Source organism: Pristiophorus japonicus, chromosome 24 (assembly GCF_044704955.1).
Source record: "Pristiophorus japonicus isolate sPriJap1 chromosome 24, sPriJap1.hap1, whole genome shotgun sequence".
Taxonomy (NCBI): domain Eukaryota; kingdom Metazoa; phylum Chordata; class Chondrichthyes; family Pristiophoridae; genus Pristiophorus; species Pristiophorus japonicus.
Window position 1 is genome coordinate 32,089,088 of NC_092000.1, and position 19,073 is coordinate 32,108,160.

Sequence of the window (19,073 nt, forward strand, 5' to 3'; positions counted from 1 at the left end):
TGTGTGGGGGGGGAGGGGGACAGGAGAGGCAGTGTGAGGGGGGAAGGGGACACAGGAGAGGCTGTGTGTGGGAGGGGGGTGGGACACAGGAGAGGCAGTGTGTGGGGGGGGAGGGGGACAGGAGAGGCAGTGTGAGGGGGGAAGGGGACACAGGAGAGGCAGTGTGAGGGGGGAGGGGGACACGAGATAGGCAGTGTGAGGGGGAGGGGGACACAGGAGAGGCTGTGTGTGGGGGGGGGAGGACACAGGAGAGGCAGTGTGAGGGGGGAGGGGGACACGAGATAGGCAGTGTGTGGGGGAGGGGGACACAGGAGAGGCTGTGTGTGGGAGGGGAGGGGGACACAGGAGAGGCAGTGTGTGGGGGGGGGGAGGACACAGGAGAGGCAGTGTGAGGGGGGAGGGGGACACGAGATAGGCAGTGTGTGGGGGGGGGAGGGGGACACAGGAGAGGCAGTGTGTGGGGGGGAGGGGGACACAGGAGAGGCAGTGTGTGGGGGGGGGAGGGGGACACAGGAGAGGCAGTGTGTGGGGGGGGGAGGGGGACAGGAGAGGCAGTGTGTGGGGGGGGAGGGGGACAGGAGAGGCAGTGTGTGGGGGGGGAGGGGGACAGGAGAGGCAGTGTGTGGGGGGGGAGGGGACACAGGAGAGGCAGTGTGTGGGGGGGGAGGGGGACAGGAGAGGCAGTGTGTGGGGGGAAGGGGCACACGAGATAGGCAGTGTGAGGGGGGAAGGGGGGACACAGGAGAGGCAGTGTGTGGGGGGGGAGGGGGACAGGAGAGGCAGTGTGAGGGGGGGAGCAGGGACACAGGAGACGCAGTGTGAGGGGGAAGGGGGAAGGAGAGTTCTCCAATGTTGGTGCAGCAGTGTCCTGGGATTTGCAGCCAGAAGCAATTCAACCATGTCAGCCAAAAACCTCTTGAAACGGGTGTTTTTTGGAAGACTTAAACCATGAAAATGAAAGTGTTTGGCTTCCGATGGGACTTTGCAGGGTCCGCCCACAGTGAAAGAACAGTTTGTGTTTGAGCAGGCTCGGGGGACGGGGGACGGAGATGTGGGTTAAATATTCCCCGGCTCCAGCTGCCAACAGCCCCTGCTGCCCTCTGACCCCCATCAAATCAACTATTTTCTTTTCCTGGAATAAATCGGTCACACGTTGCATCAATTAAAACAAAGTGCCATATGTGAGGACCCGGGGCCGGGGTTTGCGGTGAGTATGACGGTGTGCTGCCGTACCGTCGCGCACACGTGGAATCCCGAGATCACAATCTGTCACGTTACGGCTCGGCAGGTGATCCGCACCGCCTTGGAAATCCCGATTGCTGGCGCGGAGTCGGGATAATCGCCCACCGGGATAATCGCCCACCGGGATAATCACCCACCAGGATAATCACCCACCAGGATAATCGCCCACCGGGGGATAATCACCCACCGGGGGATAATCACCCACCAGGATAATCGCCCACCGGGGGATAATCACCCACCGGGGGATAATCACCCACCAGGATAATCGCCCACCGGGGGATAATCACCCACCGGGGGATAATCGCCCACCGGGGGATAATCACCCACCGGGGGATAATCACCCACCAGGATAATCGCCCACCGGGGGATAATCACCCACCGGGATAATCACCCACCAGGATAATCGCCCACCGGGGGATAATCACCCACCGGGGGATAATCACCCACCGGGATAATCGCCCACTGGGATAATCACCCACCGGGGGATAATCACCCACCGGGATAATCGCCCACCGGGGGATAATCACCCACCGGGATAATCACCCACCAGGATAATCGCCCACCGGGGGATAATCACCCACCGGGGGATAATCACCCACCAGGATAATCGCCCACCGGGGGATAATCACCCACCGGGATAATCACCCACCAGGATAATCGCCCACCGGGGGATAATCACCCACCGGGGGATAATCACCCACCGGGATAATCGCCCACTGGGATAATCACCCACCGGGGGATAATCACCCACCGGGATAATCGCCCACCGGGGGATAATCGCCCACCGGGATAATCACCCACCGGGATAATCACCCACCGGGGGATAATCACCCACCGGGGGATAATCGCCCACCGGGATAATCGCCCACCGGGGGATAATCACCCACCGGGATAATCACCCACCGGGATAATCGCCCACTGGGATAATCACCCACCGGGGGATAATCACCCACCGGGATAATCGTCCACCGGGGGATAATCACCCACCGGGATAATCGCCCACCGGGATAATCGCCCACTGGGATAATCACCCACCGGGGGATAATCACCCACCGGGATAATCGCCCACCGGGATAATCACCCACCGGGGGATAATCGCCCACCGGGATAATCACCCACCGGAATAATCGCCCACCGGGGGATAATCACCCACCGGGATAATCGCCCACCGGGGGATAATCGCCCACCGGGATAATCGCCCACCGGAGGATAATCACCCACCGGAGGATAATCACCCACCGGGATAATCGCCCACCGGGGGATAATCGCCCACCGGGATAATTCCCACCGGGATAAGCACCCACCGGAGGATAATCGCCCACCGGGATAATCACCCACCGCGGGATAATCACCCACCGGGGGATAATCGCCCACCGGGATAATCGCCCACCGGGATAATCGCCCACCGGGATAGCCACCCACCGGGATAATCACCCACCGCGGGATAATCGCCCACCGGGATAGTCACCCACCGGGATAATCACCCACCGCGGGATAATCGCCCACCGGGATAATCACCCACCGCAGGATAATCACCCACCGCGCGCCCAGCAATTACGAACGGAAATGTTCCGACTGATGCAAATGGGCACAGGGCCTGTTTACATCAGCGTAAGGGGCTCAGGTCGAGACAGATCAGCATTGTCGTAGCTTCGGAATGTGAGGTAATGAATTGTAAAACTGTCCAAAACACCTACGATGATGAATGTGATTCCCAAATAAATGTTTTAGGTAATTCTGTGAGAGAGAGAGAGGGAGAGTGATAGAGACAGAGAGGGAGAGAGGGAAAGAGAGGGATGAACGAGAGCTTGTCATTTTGGAACTTTTTGTCCTTTCACGTTACTTTTGCAAATAATTCTGTAAAATGATCACGGAGGGTGAAATATAAAGTGTTCGTAGTATTGGAGGTACGCACTGTCCTTTCCGTGTACTGGTTGGAGCACAGGATGCCCTCTGTGATCAGGGGGCCGTTACTCTGCCCTTGAGTACGCAGGGTCAGAGAGCACGTTCACACAAGACCAGCCCCACATCCCCATCAGGTCAGTTCCTATTGTGTTCAGATGTTCCGAGAGAAGGCCACCAACCGCAGAATCTGCCCCTAGTTTGCAGGAACAGGCGTGGGGAGCTGCAGTTTACGCTCTCAGACTGACCTGACTGACTGTGTGGGGCTTCACACTGTTTTATAAACCGATGATCACGCCTCACCTTCCCCATTGATGCGGCCTGCTCCAATAGAGAGGCCATGAGCTTTACACTGAAATACATCGAATCTCTAACACAGAAACAGCCCATTCGGCCCAACAGGTCTGTGCCGGTGTTTATGCTCCACACGAGACTCCTCCCACACCTCTTCATCGCACCCCGCCAACACATCCTTCTATTCCTTTCTCCCTCGTGTGTTTATCCAGCCTCCCCTTAAATGCATCGATACCATTCGCCTCAACCTCTCCCTGTGGCAGCGAGTTCCACATTCTCACCACTCTCTGGGTAAGGAAGTTTCTCCTGAATTCCCCATTGGATTTATCAGTGACTGTTTGATATTTTTGGCCCCTAGTTTTGGTCTCCCCCACCAGTTTTGTTTTATTTGTTCCGGGATGTGGGCATCATTGGCAAGGCCAGCATTTATTGCCCATCCCTAATTGCCCTTGAGAAGGTGGTGGTGAGCCGCCTTCTTGAACCTCTGCAGTCCGTGTGGTGAAGGTGCTGTTAGGGAGAGAGTTCCAGGTTTTGACCCAGCGACGATGAAGGAACGGTGATATATTTCCAAGTCAGGATGGTGTGTGACTTGGAGGGGAACATGGAGGTGGTGGTGTTCCCATGCGCCTGCTGTCCTTGTCCTTCTAGGTGGTAGAGGTCGCGGGTTTGGGAGGTGCTGTCGAAGAAGCCTTGGCGAGTAAAACCATCTTCTCCACGTCTACCCTCTCGAACCCCTTCATAACCTTAAAGGCTCTCTCTCCCTGGTTACTGCATGGTAATACACTGCCCTCCACTGCAAGCACAGATACAATCTGAATGCCACGTTCAAGGTTTTCCCATTCAATGCATCGATACTATTCGCCTCAACCACTCCCTGTGGTAGCGAGTTCCACATTCTCACCACTCCCTGGGTGAAGAAGTTTCTCTGGAATACACAGCGTGACCAAACCCTGCGATATGCTGTTGTGAATTCATCAATGTGGGACTCTTTCTGACTGTTTTACAATTATGGTCAGTCCTTCACCATTCTCAATAACAGCTGGTATTTATACAGAACTTTAAACATAGTAAGCATCCCAAGATGTTGCACAGCATCGTTATTAAACAATGTTTGTCACTGAGCTAGGGGTTTTAGGATGGATGACCAAAAGCTTCGAACAGGTCGAAGAGGTAGGTTTTAAGAAGCTTCTTGAAGGAGGAGGATGAGGTAGAGCAGCGGGGTTTAGGGAGGGAGTTCCAGAGCTTGGGGCCCCAGCAGCTGAAGGCATAGCCACCGATGGTGGAGCGATGGAAATCAGGGATGCGCAAGAGGCCTGAATTGGAGGAGAGGAGAGATCTCGGAGGGTTGTGGGGCTGGAGGTTACAGAGATAGGGAGCGGTGAAGGGGCTGGAGGAGGTTACAGAGATAGGGAGGGGTTGTGGGGCTGGAGGAGGTTACAGAGATAGGGAGGGGTTGTGGGGCTGGAGGAGGTTACAGAGATAGGGAGGGGTTGTGGGGCTTGAGGAGGTTACAGAGATAGGGAGGGGTTGTGGGTCTGGAGGAGGTTACTGAGATTGAGAGGGGTGTAGGGCTGGAGGAAACCAGTGGGGCGTTGAGGCGAAATCTTCCTGCACAGCGAGTTGTTGTGATCTGGAATGCGCTGCCTGAAAGGCCGGTGGAAGCAGATTCAATAGTAACTTTCAAAAGGGAATTGGATAAATAGCTGAAGGGGAAATTTTTGCATTGAGTCATTAAATATATTCAAGGCAGAGATAGACAGATTTTTGAAAGATAGGGGAGTGAAGGGTTATTGGGAGCGGGCAGGGAAGTGGAGCTGAGTCCATGATCAGATGAGCCATGATCTTATTGAATGGTGGAGCAGGCTCGAGGGGCAAAATGGCCTGCGCCTGCTCCTATTTCTTATGTATGGTGAAGGGCAGGGGAGTGGGATTAATTGGGTTAGGGTATCAAAGAGCCAGCCCGAGCATGATGGGACGAATGGCCTCCTCCTGTGCTGTAAGATCTTACGATTCTATGACAAGTGCAGTATCAGAAATGCTTAAATGAAGTCAGGCAAGGCTTTCATACCGAGAACGATCATATGCAAAAAAGCCAGAGGAGTTGTCTTTTCTAGTCCTTGTCTAGAAAATGTCTGGAATGAATCATATGGAAAATAAGCATTCACATAAATGTAACTGTGAGCTGGGCTTGGAAAGTCCCCGTGGGGGAATCCGAGGGATTAAAAGATACATTTTGTAACTTCCTTGGCGCCAACTAAATAGAATCTGTAACTGCGGGTTCCAGAAACCATCGGATTATCTTAAGTATTTCTGACTCAAGTTCCTGTGCAACTAACGCATGAATAAAGTATCTTCTGATTAGTTGGTTTACTGGCCTCGGGGAGGCTTGTACAGCGCAGTTATTCCAGGGTCACCATCATCATTGCCACTCAGAGACCCAAACATGGGGGATGGGGTGGGAAGGGGGCGGGGGAGTACAGGAACATGAGGAGGTGGAGGAGGAGGTGCTGGAGAATGGAGAACAGGAGAGGGAGCAGGGAAAATGAGAAGGAGGAAGAGAGGAGGATGAAGACCAGAAGGAGGAGCAGGGAAAAGAGGAGGATAAGCAAGAGAAGAAATAAGGAGGAGGAGGAGGAGTATGAGAGGAGCAGGAAGAGGATCCTTAAAGGGGCAAAGGCTCCCAGACGGTCGGACCTCCTGTCTTGTGGATGGGCTCGGCCAAGGGAAAGGCTTCAGCAGTTAAATGTTGGTAGTGGAATTGTGGGAGCAGAGGTTGCTAAAGGCCCCTCCCTCCTCCCAGGGCAACCACTGCCCCCCTTGCCCTCGGAAGCCACAGTCTGTGTGGTGATACTTCTCTGTATTGGTTTGGTACATTTCAGAGTCAACCACATTGATGTGGGTCTGTAGTCACAAATAGACCAGACCGGGTAAGGACGGCAGATTTCCTTCCCTAAAGGATATTAGTGAACTGGATGGGTTTATTATAACCACCATTACTGACACAGCTTTTTATTCCCGATTTATTTAAGTAACTGAATTTAAATTCCCCAACTGCTGTGGTGGGATTTTAACTCGTGTCTCTGGATCATTAGTTTAGGCCTCTGGATTACTGGTCCTGTAACATAACCACTGTGCTACCGTTCCCGTGGCAGCTAATATTTTTGGAGCACCTATGGCAACTGTTGGGATTGCTCCTTACTGCGCCGCTCCTCTACACTACAACTCTTCTAAATTATAACTTTAAGCCAAGTGCTCCCATTGGTAAGGGCACTAGAGCCCGCAAATTAACAAATAAACTTTAAGGGAACCTTAACAAATCCAATTAAAATTCTGTCCCCTGCTGTAATGATGCACTCCAGTCCCTCTGGCGCCCACCTCTCGCGGAAGGTGGACACCGCGTGCTCCATCTCCAGGGACACTCTGGCTCCATCTCCAGGGACACCCTGGCTCGAACGTAACCGCAGAAGAGAGGCAGGCAGTCGGGCTGAACGACCCCCTCGACCGCCTGCTGCCTGGACCGGTTGATGTCCACCTTGGCCAGGCCCAGGAGCAGTCCTACAAGGAGGTCCCCTACACTACAAGTGGGAGACAGAGGCACCCATTCTCCCTCTGAGATCACCGCCCACTGATGTTTATGAGCAGGCAGTGCCAAATTGCCGGTTATCTTTGGCCGCCACAGTTACCGGCAGGTTTTCCGCGTTCCCCAATTTCTCGACCACAAACGTTTCCTAATTTTTGCTTCTTAGAATCATAGAACGGTTACAGTGCAGAAGGAGGTCATTTGGCCCGTTGAGCCCATGCTGGCTCTCTGCAAGAGCACTTCATCTAGACCCACTCCCCCACCCTTTCCCCATGGTCCTGCAAATCAGATACTTATCCAATTCCCTTTTTAAAGCCACAATTGAATCTGCCTCCACCACCCTTTCAGGCCGTGAATTCCAGATCATAACCACACGCTGCATAAAAACGTTTTTCCTCATGTCGCCTTTGGTTCTTCCGCCAATCACCTTAAATCTGTTTTCTCTGGTTCTCAACCCTTCCACCAATGGGAACAGTTTCTCTCTATCTACTCTGTCCAGACCCCTCATGATTTTGAACACCTCCATCAAAGCTCCTGTCAACCTTCTCTGCTCTAAGGAGGACAACCCCAAGTCCCTCATCCCTAGAACCATTCTCGCCAATCTTTTCTGCAGCCTCTCTAAGGCCTTCACATCCTTCCTAAAGTGTGGTGCCCAGAATTGGACACAATTATCCAGTTGAGGCCGAACCAGTGTTTTATACAGGTTCATCATAACTTCCTTGCTTTTGTACTCTGCCTCTATTTATGAAACCCAGGACCCCGTAAGCTTTTTTAACCGCTTTCTTAACCTGCCCTGCCACCTTCAACGCTTTGTGCACATATACCCCCAGGTCTCTCTGTTCCTGCACCCCTCTAGGATTGTACCATTTAGTTTATATTGCCTCTCCTTATTCTTTCTTCCTGTAATGTATTTACTGCATGAGTTCTTTGTTTAAGAATTCATAGCAACTCATTGCTATTAAGAACTAGTTGGTTTATTAGCAAAGGTTTAACAATCGCACTGCACATTACCAGTTCATCCACCAGGCTCACAACCACCTGCCTCATCGTGGATCCCCTGAACCCAACTGGCTGGGGTTTTATTGAGTCTTGTGAACATCACGTGACTGGCTAAGCCACTCACAAATCAACAGCTCTACAAACCAGTGAGCATACTCACAGTGCATACATTACACAGACCAAAATGCATCACTTTGCATTTTTCTGCACTGAATTACATCTGCCACGTGTCTGCCCATTCCACCAGCCTGTCTATGTCCTCTTGAAGTCTATCACTATCCTCCTCACTGTTCACTATACTTGCTGTTGAGTCCTTAACTCTTAAACATAATCATACGAGGCACGTACTGCAGACACAGTCACTCTGGGACCTTCACCTTTATTACCTGGACCAAGGAATGCTGGCCCTGTGAGGGACCTCCTCTTATATACCTGACTCTCCAGATAAGGAGTGTCTCCCACAAGTACACCCCCTGTGGTCAAGGTGTGCATTTCTAGTAAGTATGTACAGTATGTAGTGGTTACATGAGGGTTACAATTGTCTAAGGGTTACAGTAGTATGCTGGTTACATACATGACACTTGCAAGTTTTGTGTCATCTGCAAATTTTGAAATGTTGCCCTGTACATCCAAGTCCAAGTCATTAATATATATCAAGAAAAGCAGTGGTCCCAGCACCGACGGGTATCATGGTTGGTTGTTGTGTATCTGAGAGTTGAAACATTTGCAGATTATTCATCTGGTCAGTGTGGCTCAGTGGGCAGCTCTCTCACCTCTGAGTCAGAAGACCGTGAGCTCAAGTCCTACTCCAGACACATGAGCACAAAATTCAGGCTGACCTTCCCAGTGCAGTGCTGAGGGAGCGCTGCATTTTTGGAGGTGCTATCGTTTAAAGGAGACGTTAAGCCGAGGTCCCGTCTGCTCTCTCAGAGTGTGTTAAAGATCCCATGGCATTATTTCTACCCGTGTCCTGGCCAATATTTAACTCTCAGCCAACATCTCTAAAATTGGATTCTCTTGGAGCTGTCTGTGGGAGCTTGCTGTGCGCAAATGGGCTGCTGTGTTTCCTATAGTGACTTCCCTTCAGAGGTCCTCGGGCTAGAAATTGCGTGGTGCCCCGTAAGGGGCGTTAACTTTTGAATAACCGCAAAAGTGTCGCGGGGCGTAAATGATTTGCTTCTCGCGGGAGCTTCAAATGTTAGCGCTCCAAGAGGGAAGTGGAGCATTAAATAAAGTGCTAACCACATCCTTTAGAGCGGTAATGTGTGTGTGAGAGGGCCAGGAGCGGTAGGGCACTGAGCAATGTCCCATGCAGCGCTGCCGGATTCACAGGCTCCTCCCCTCGCTTAAAGGGAGGGCCAATGATGGGCTGAGACATTCTTATTGCTCTCCCTGTGAGACCACGGGCCTCTCAGAGAGCGGAGGGCAGAGCAATCGCGCAGCAATCAGCGGTGAAGAGCAGTTCGAAGGCACCAGGCTGGCGCGAGGAATGACGTTTGCCCTACCTGGCCGCCACAGCCTTTAAATATCGCTCCCCGCGCGGCCGGCCGAGGTGACCACGCCTCCTGCAGCTGCCGTTGTTGATGCCCGGCGATGCTGCAGGGGGCGGGGCCGAATATCACACGCGGGGCGGTAACGGGGCGCTGCGCACCGGATGGCGTCATGATCGACAGGGTGCAAGAGAGCGAGGTGGTAAGTGTTAGCGCCAGAGCAAAACCCCCGGGGCAGTTCACAGGTGTTGGTGATTTCACCGTGCTCGGTCTGTAACCCCCTAGCACCCCATTACCATCCCGTTACCGTCCCCGCAGGCGCTAACGGGAGGCACAAAGCAGCCGAATTTCTCCTCCCCTAAGGTTGTGAAAGATGCTATTTAAATGTCCTTTCTTCTTTTCTTTCTCGCTTATTCTGCACTGGGAAGGGAGGAGGGGTTGGTAGGGGCGTGGGACGGCCGGGGCGAGTGGGAAACAGGGCAGATGACCGAAAGCGTGTCAGAGAGCAGGGTTTTGTGGAGGATTTCGAAGCCTGGGGAGCGAGGTTTTGGGAAGAGAGGTGGAAGGGCGGAGGTGCAACGATAGAGTGCATAGAGAGAGAATGTTTACACTTGTGGGGAAGAGCATAACTAGAGGCCATCAATGTAAGATAGTCACCAAGAAACCCAAAAGGAAATTCAGAAGAAACTTCTTTACCCAGAGAGTGGTGAGAATGTGTCACTCACTACCACAGGGAGGGGTTGAGGCGAATAGTATCGATGCGTTTAAGGGGAGGCTGGACAAGCATATGAGGGAGAAGGGAATAGAGGGTTATGCTGATAGATTTAGATGAGGAAAGATGGGAGGAGACTCGAGTGGAGCATAAACGCCGGCATGGACTGGTTGGGCCGAAGGCCTGTTTCTGTGCCGTATACCCGATGTATGACTGGAAGCTCTGGCAGTGGTGAAGGGGGGAGGGATGTGAGGACACCGATCGACCCAACTAACTGAGCAGAGAGGAGGAAAAAGCAAAATGGCAGCTAAAGATTGTCTGTCTGCCTCTCGTATGAAGATAGGAATCTGAGAAGGTCTTTTGTGGACTTTGCTCTTTCCATTATAATCAAGGTGCCGGCACTTCTCAGCAACTTGCCAACACCAAGCTGATGGGGTAGCACTGGCGATGTGGGGGTTGGTCATCTCATGAGCTCTACCTTCCCCAGCGTCCGTCACCAGCCCCCCTCTCTCATGCCGTGCCCAAAACATCTTTCACTATTGAGCTGCCACATTCATTCATCGTCAACACACCACAGGCTCAACCACAGCAGCACCAACACTTGCTGCATCCGCAGGGGTGGGCCGGAACTGGCCGGTCCCTGCCCAGTTGTGTTGACTCCCTCCTCGCTATGTGGTCCCGCACTGGGATGATTTACGGCCCGATTTTGGCTCGGAGCCTTTTCCGGGGGCCCTGTTGTAATAATTGAAACAACTGCTGCATTCCACGTTTTCTGCTTAAATGTGATCATTTTCCAGAAGACTTTTCTCTCCGAGGAGACAGGACGTTGTCTAAAACACATTTTCTGCTCCTTTCAAAACCATCTCAGCAAGGAGAGCCAAGTCCGCGTTGCAAAGATCCAATCGGCCGACTCATAAGAACATAAGAAATAGGAGCAGGAGTAGGCCATACTCGAGCCTGTTCCGCCATTTAATACAATCATGGCTGATCCGATCATGGACTCAGGTCCACTTCCCTGCCTGCTCCCCATAACCCCTTATCCCCTTATTGGGGATTCGCCCCATTCCTCCTGGAGCTCTCCCTATTTTAGTAAATATCCCACATGTGCTTTAAAGAGTCTGGAGAGACCCTCGCTTTGGAACCCACCCCCGTACAGCGGGGGATTGGTTTGAGGAAACTAACTTGGCCAATCGAGATCAGATCGGCTCAGTTAGGAAGGAATGGAACGCAGTGGAGAGAGGCACAGGAAGTTGCAAAGGGGACAGATTGGGCGAGTGGGCAAAGCTGGGGCAGATGGAGTTCAGTGTGGGCAAGTGTGAGGTCATCCCCTTTGGCCCCAAGAAAGATATTTTCTCAATGGCGAGAAACTAGGAACTGTAGAGAAGCAACGAGACTTGAGAGTCCAAATACAGAAATCACTAAAAGCCAGTGGGTACAAAATGGAATCAAAATGGCAAATGGAATGTTGGCCTTTATTTCAAAGGGACTGGAATATAACGGGAGGAAGTGATGCTTCAATTGGTCAGACCCCATCGGGAGAAACTGTGTTCAGTTCTGGGCCCTGTACTTCAGGAACGATAGATTGGCCTTCCTTCAAGGTGGGGGCAGAATGATACTCGGGGCTAAGGGTTAAATGATGAGGTCAGGCTACATAGTCTAGGCTTGTATTCCTGTGATCACAGAAGGTTGAGGGGTGGCCTAATTGAAGTTTTTGAAACGTTGAAAGGATTTGATAGGGTAGATACAGATAAACTATTTCCTCTGGTGGGGGGAATCTAGAACAAGGGGCATAATCTTAAAATGAGAGCCAGACCAGGAGTGAAATCAGGAAGCACTTTGTTCATTCAAAGGGAGCTGGAATTCGGAACTCCCGCCCCCATATACTGTGGCTGGTGGGCCATGTGGGCAGGCTGGGGGATTGTACCCCGCATACACTGATATCTGCTCAACACTTGAGGCTCTGATCAATCGATGTCCCTCTTGCTCCACCTGGAATACACTTTGACCAGACCCCCCCTCACTGACCGCCATGGCTGTCCGTCCCCAGTCAACTGAGTGGGCAATCCTGGCCCTTGTGTATCGAACCCTCCACAGGACTGTTCCACATTACCCCCACCACCTCCTTCAGCCACACGTCTCCCATTCTGTCATTCCCCCCTCCCGCCCTCCCTCATCATGGCCACTGGTCTCTCCTGATGGGTGGGGGGGGCGGTGAGTGACAGGCCTGTAATGGGCGGGGAAATAACACACCTGTAATGAGGGGGTGAGGAATGAGACCCCTGTAATGGGGTGACTCACACGTGTAATGGACAGGCTGCTCGATGGGCGTGCAATGCTTCCTGCCCCGATCTTTCGATGGGCACTCCGCCTGGTGTATTCCCTTATGTCCCAAAGGGAACCTGCCCCAAAAGCTGCATCTTGGTGGAATTCCCTCGGCCTCCCAAAGGGTTAGCATCCGAACACACCCCATCCACTCATTGCAGTATCTGGGAGGACCAGTCACTGAAAGAGGCTCTCCCCTCACACTCACACAAAGGTGTGGTTCATGGAGGGGTGGGGGAGGGTGCGGGGGGTGTGTGGCGGGGGAGGATGCAGGGGGGAGGGTGTGGGTGTGTGTGGGGGGGGGTGAGGGTGGGGGGGAGGGTGTGGGTGTGTGTAGGGGAGGGTGTGGGTGTGTGTGGGGGGGGGGTGAGGGTGGGGGGGAGGGTGTGGGGGTCTGTGGGAGGGGTGAGGGTGGGGGGCAGGGTGTGCGGGGGCTGAGGGCGGGGGGGCAGGGTGTGCGGATGTGTGGGGGGGTGAGTGTGGGGGGAGGTGAGGGCGGGGGGGGAGGGTGCAGGGGGTAGGGTATGGGGAGGAGGGTGTGGGGGTGTGAGGGCGGGAGGAGGGTGTGGCGGGGAGGGTGCGGGGGGAGGAGGGTGTGGGGGAGGAGGGTGTGGGGGGGTGAGGGTGTGGCGGGGAGGGTACAGGGGAAGGAGGGTATGGGGGAGGAGGGTGTGGGGGGGTGCAGGGGGAGGGTATGGGGGAGGAGGGTATGGGGAGGAGGGTGTGGGGGGGTGCAGGGGGAGGGTGTGGGGGAGGAGGGTGTGGGGGGTGAGATTACGGGTGGGGGTGTGAGGGTGTGGGGGGGGTGGTTGTGTGGGGCGTGGGGGGGGAGGTTGTGTGGGGCGGGGGGGGGTTTGTGTGGGGCGTGGGGGGGGGGGGAGGATGTGTGGGGCGTGGGGGGGGGAGGTTGTGTGGGGCGTGGGGGGGAGGTTGTGTGGGGGGGGGAAGGATGTGTGGGGACTGGGGGGAAGGGGGGAGGATGTGTGGGGCGTGGGGGGGGAGGATGTGTGGGGCGTGAGGGGGGGGAGGTTGTGTGGGGAGTGGGGGGGGGGAGGATGTGTGGGGCGTGGGGGGAGGATGTGTGGGGCGTGGGGGGGGGAGGTTGTGTGGGGGGGGGGGGGGAAGGATGTGTGGGGAGTGGGGGGGGGAGGATGTGTGGGGCGTGAGGGGGGGGAGGTTGTGTGGGGCGTGGGGGGAGGATGTGTGGGGCGTGGGGGGGGGAGGTTGTGTGGGGGGGGGGGAAGGATGTGTGGGGAGTGGGGGGGGGAGGATGTGTGGGGCGTGGGGGGAGGATGTGTGGGGCGTGGGGGGGGGGAGGTTGTGTGGGGGGGGGAGGATGTGTGGGGGGGGGGAGGATGTGTGGGGGGGGGAGGATGTGTGGGGGGGGGGAGGATGTGTGGGGCGTGAGGGGGGGGAGGTTGTGTGGGGCGTGGGGGGGAGGATGTGTGGGGAGTGGGGGGAGGATGTGTGGGGCGTGGGGAGGCGGGGTTGGGTGTGCCGGTGCTGTACGCTGATTGTTGCAAAGTATAACGTGACAGAGTGTCTTTGTTCCGTGACCATCGCATTGAGATGCCAGCAAAGAAAGTGCCAACTTTGTAAGAAAAACTTGCCCCTTTAAAGGCCTCCTTGAAGTCAGAACCACAAGCACTGAATGGGATGACAAAAAGCCCTCCTGACCCGCACAGCTCCTGCAGCCAGAATTCTTTCCAGCGCCTTGAGTTTATCGAAGATGTGTTTGTGCAGAATGTTTGCTGGGAATGGTGCAGCTGCTCGCAGTCTGTTATCTCCAGGCTCCTTTATACAGAGGTTACAGACAGAAACAGGCCATTCAGCCCCACCACTGCCTGCCAGCATTCACCCTCCACATGGGCAAATAGTTCCAATCACATTCACCCGCCCGGTACGCGTACCCCTCAATCCCTTCTCCCTCATCCACCTATCCAATCTAATCAGGCTGCACATCACCAATCACCCTCGCTGAGAAACACAGCTCCTTACTGTCAGAGTGCTGGTTGTAGCGAGATATTCCCACCCTGTGGAAACACGGATCGGGATATCGCGGGGAGTGTGTGGGATATCTACGCCCTGTGGAAACACAGATCGGGATATCGCGGGCAATGTGCCAGATTTATTCCCAACAAGTCAGACTCAGAAAACGGAGCCAGAGAAAGTCAACCCTGCATGAAACAAACTCATTCCCTTCTAAAGACCAGTAACTGCAGCGTTCGATCCCATTGATAGCTCCAGCCTGCTTTAAACATTAGTACTATTCTGCCCATCCCTGTGTGAACAGGAGAACGATTTTATAAGATGTTAGCACATGTAAGTTAGAGCAGTTTCTGACATTACCTGCGACTGTTAATATAAATGCGATTGTACAGTCAGGAAGACATAAAGTAACTGGTTTTCATTTTTGGAACCCCACACACTCCAGGCTGAGTAACGAGACAGGATGCTGAGAAAACCTACCTCAGTCAAATACTTCCTTCACACATTCAAAGTTGCAAACCGAATTATTGCATTTTGTTTTCGAAAGCTGTGCGTTGTTAGAACTTGTGTTTAAAGTTATGTTTTACTTACAGCTTTACACCGGTGTATCTGAGCACTCACACACTGAAGTCCAGCTCTCTCCCGCTCGCCGAGTGTGAATTAGGAGGGGCTGCTTAGCATCAGATGGGAAGCTCCTCAGGCGATGACTGCTATTTTGCACATGACCACGTCCAGTCCGACCATTAACAAAGAATTTCACACAGGCTTGGTTCCGATCTGGCTGCAGGCTGAGTCACCAAACCCCTGTTCCTCCTTTGTGCCCCCTGCCAGCTGTCTGCTGCCCCTCCCACTCGCTGCCGCACCCGCCTGTTACACAGCTCAATCCCCTCGCAACGACTTCCTGACCTCTCGGGATTGGGACAACTCCGACACACTCCTTTGCTGGCTTAGCCTGCCAGTTGTCAAGCGATAAGCTTGAAGATGGACTGAAGTTTCCTTGCATGGCTTGGCAGGCTGGGGCCAGCCCCTCCCTCACCCCGACAGCCAGGTGCTCACTGGCAAACCTCACCAAGCTTACACTGATAGCCCCTCCCAGACCCACGACCCCCGAGAGGGGCAAGGGGCAGCAATGTCATGGCAATGCCACTGTAATATAGAGCGCCCCTCGGGACCTACCGCTCCCCCCAGTGGACCACCGCGGTAATGCAGCCTCTGCAGTGGCTACAACCATCATCATCATAGGCAGTCCCTCGAACCGAGGATGACTTGCTTTCCCGTCAAAAAGTTCACAGGTGATTCAATGAAGGACCTGATATCCCAGATCCCGGACTACATCCTGAAGGGTGGAAGATGCCTGTGCGTGGATTTTTTTAATGTATGGTGACCGTTGCACACCAGCCACCACACGGGCTTGACAGAGCTCGGTCTTGGTCCAGTGGCAAAGGTTAACCCAGACGACTGGAGACCAGCTCTGCTGCTCGGACCTTGTGCGCACACATATCGCAGTGTGGGCTGGCCCGTGCTCAGACCCGCGATGCATTGGGGCCATTCGGTGTGTGTTAGTGATGTGTTGAAGAATAGATCACACTTGCCACCACCTCCAAGTTTCCTTCCATGTCACACCCCATGCCCCCTCCTGCCATTTGATCATTGGCACTGGGCACTCCGTCCCAGACACCCCTGTGTGAGCTCCTGCGATACGCGGACGGCAGCGGTTCAAGGACAAGGCATCTGGGGATGGGCAATAAATGCCAGCCTTGCCAGCGACGCCCACTACCCCGGATCGGATGGAAAAGAATCGGATGACAGTTGAAACAGTGTACGATGTTGGGACCTGGATAGTGCAGAGACCCAGATCTAGAATCAGGGACCTGATGTTCTCTCGCTACACCCACCATGGGGGGGGTGCATTTACCCATCGGGCCATTCACTCTCAGACTCACTACTTCCATTTCCCCACTGATCATCAGCATCTCTTCACACGCTACCCAATTTCCCCTGAGTGCGCCGAGGAAGGTTCCAGAACCAAAGGGTTAATGTCCGAGGCGCGCACTGCCATTGGGAGCCTCGCCTGCCGAGGGAGTGTCCTGCTCTCGATTAACCGCCTCTCCCTGAGCTGGCGCCTGGATCTAAATGCCCCAGTGGGAGGGGAGGTGTCCTTCACACAGCACTGACATGCTGCATCAGCTGGTTAGAGCTTCCCTTCCTTTGCTCCTGTCTTGGCATTCAGCAATGTGATACCCAAGTAATTATTCTTCAGGTGATGAATTTATCCGCTCCAAACATCCCCACCCATTCCAGGACTTACCTGCAGGCCGTGGCTGGTCGAACAATTGGCTGGCTTTCGGCAGTTGCAATGTGCGCGCTGCCTGTGGACAGGCCTCGGGCCTCTCGGTTCGGCCTGTCGGTCAGGGCTGTCCGTTGGGCCTGACGGTCAGGCTTCTCGGTCCAGGCTGCTGATTGGGCCTCTCAGTTGGGCTTCTCAGTTGGATCCCTCGGTCAGTCGTCTCACCTGTTGGTTGGGCCTGTCGGTTGGGCCTGTCGGTCAGGCTTCTCAGTTGGATCTTTTGGTCGGGCCTGTCGGTCGGGCCCCTCAGTTAGGCCTCTCGCCTCTCGGTTGGGCCGCGCACTGTTTGCACAGCACCCAGTCTGGGCCTAACAACAGGCCCGGGTGTATTTGTACCCTGGGGTTTTGCTCCTCATTCCTTGCAATGTTGGCTGGCCTGTGTTGCAGGAAAACTCCAGGCTAATGGCGGCACCGGAGATGCTGACAGTACGTTGGATGATTCCTTTGGTAAATGCCAGCACGTGATTTTACCCACGCTCACTGAGGCAATCAACCATCTGCTTCCATTCACTTGGGGAACTGTCAGCCAGAACTTACTCTATAGTTGTTCCTCTCTCCCCTGGGATTCTGCAGAGGCCCTGACCCCAGAGGGTAGCCCTGGTCACTCAGGACCACCCTGAGACCTGCCGTTGTGGGTCAGATATTGGCGGGACATGGGCTGCCTTGACGGGAAGGTATCTCGACACTGAGCACTGATTGGCTGAATGAAGTGAGGCGGGTTGGAATCGAGCTGAATATTCAGGGAGCCTAAACCTATGTGTTTCCTGTAGGTAGGGACAGTGTGCAGGCCGCGTGTAACCATAGTATTCCATTGAGTACCCTGGGCCTTCAGGACTGCTGCCGCTCAGTAACATTGCACAGCCTTCTCCAGCTGCTATCCATGGGGCAGGAGCTGAAATCGCTTGTTTCAGCAATAAGAACATAAGAAATAGGAGCAGGAGTAGGCCATTGGGCCCTTTGAACCTGTTCCGCCATTCAATAAGATCATGGCTGATCATCATCCTCAACTCCACTTTCCCGCCCGATCTCCATATCCCATGATTCCCCGAGACTCCAAAACCTATCTATCTCAGAGTTGAATATATTCAGAGACTCAACATCCACAGCCCTTTGGGGCAAAGAATTCCAAAGATTCACAACCCTCTGAGGTGAAGAAATGCCTCCTCACCTCTGTCTTCAATGGCCTACCCCTTATCCTGAGACTGTAGCCCCTGGTTCTAGACACTCCAGCCAGGGGAAACAACCTCTCAGCATCTACCTTGTCAATCCCCTTCAGAATCTTGTATGTTTCAATGAGATCACCTCTCATTCTTCTAAACTCCAGAGAGTATAGGCCCATTCTACACAATCTCTCATCATAAGACAGCCCTCTCACCCTGGGAATCAATCTAGTGAACCTTCGTTGCACCAATGAAAGGCTTCGGTTATTTGCTTGGTACATCCATGGACAGCTGATTGATTTATACAAGAAACAGAAAATGCTGAATACGCACAGTGGGTCAGATAGCATCCATGGAGAGAACAGAGAAGTTAAGGCTTCTCCAACACCGTCCATGGGCAGGCTGACTCCTTGCCATGGGCTCCTTGGCACCCTGGTCCTGCAGAGTCAAAGGCCTTAGAGGGGAGCGGGTAGAATGCCCCTGTGTACTACAGCCCCGGTGTACCACAGCCCCTGTGTACCCCAGCCCCTGTCCCATAGCCCCTCTGTGTATCCCAGCCCCTGTGTATCCCAGCCCCTGTGTGCCCCATCCCCTGTGTACCACAGCTCCTGTGTACCCCAGCCCCTGTGTACCACAGCCCCTGTGTAGCATGGCCCTTGTGTACCACGGCCCCTCAGCCTCTGTGTACCACAGCCCCCTGTGTACACCAGCCCCTGTGTACCTCAGCCCCTGTGTACCCCAGCCCCTGTGTACCATGGCCCTTGTGTACCACGGCCCTTGTGTACCACGGCCCCTCAGCCCCTGTGTACCATAGCCCCCTGTGTACCTCAGCACCTGTGTACCACAGTCCCTGTGTACCATCATCATCATCATCATCATCATAGGCAGTCCCTCGAATCGAAGGATGACTTGCTTCCACGTCAAAAAGTTCACAGGTGTTTCAATGATGGACCAAAAATTCTAGGTCCGAACTAAATCTTGAAGGGTGGAAGATTCCTATGTGTGGATTTTTTTAACGTGTGGTGACTGTTGCACA

The 19,073-nt window shown here is 54.1% G+C and overlaps 1 protein-coding gene across 1 annotated transcript in view; it reads right to left on the bottom strand.

Annotated features, from left to right (window-relative positions):
* Positions 1 to 15,516, bottom strand: part of LOC139237843 (asialoglycoprotein receptor 1-like) — an 81,692-nt gene extending 66,176 nt beyond the window's left edge. The window contains exon 1 of the mRNA XM_070867068.1: positions 15,122 to 15,516. The gene's annotated coding sequence lies outside the window, so the exon portion shown is untranslated. The remainder of the gene's footprint in view (positions 1 to 15,121) is intronic.
* Positions 15,517 to 19,073: the final 3,557 nt, after the last annotated feature.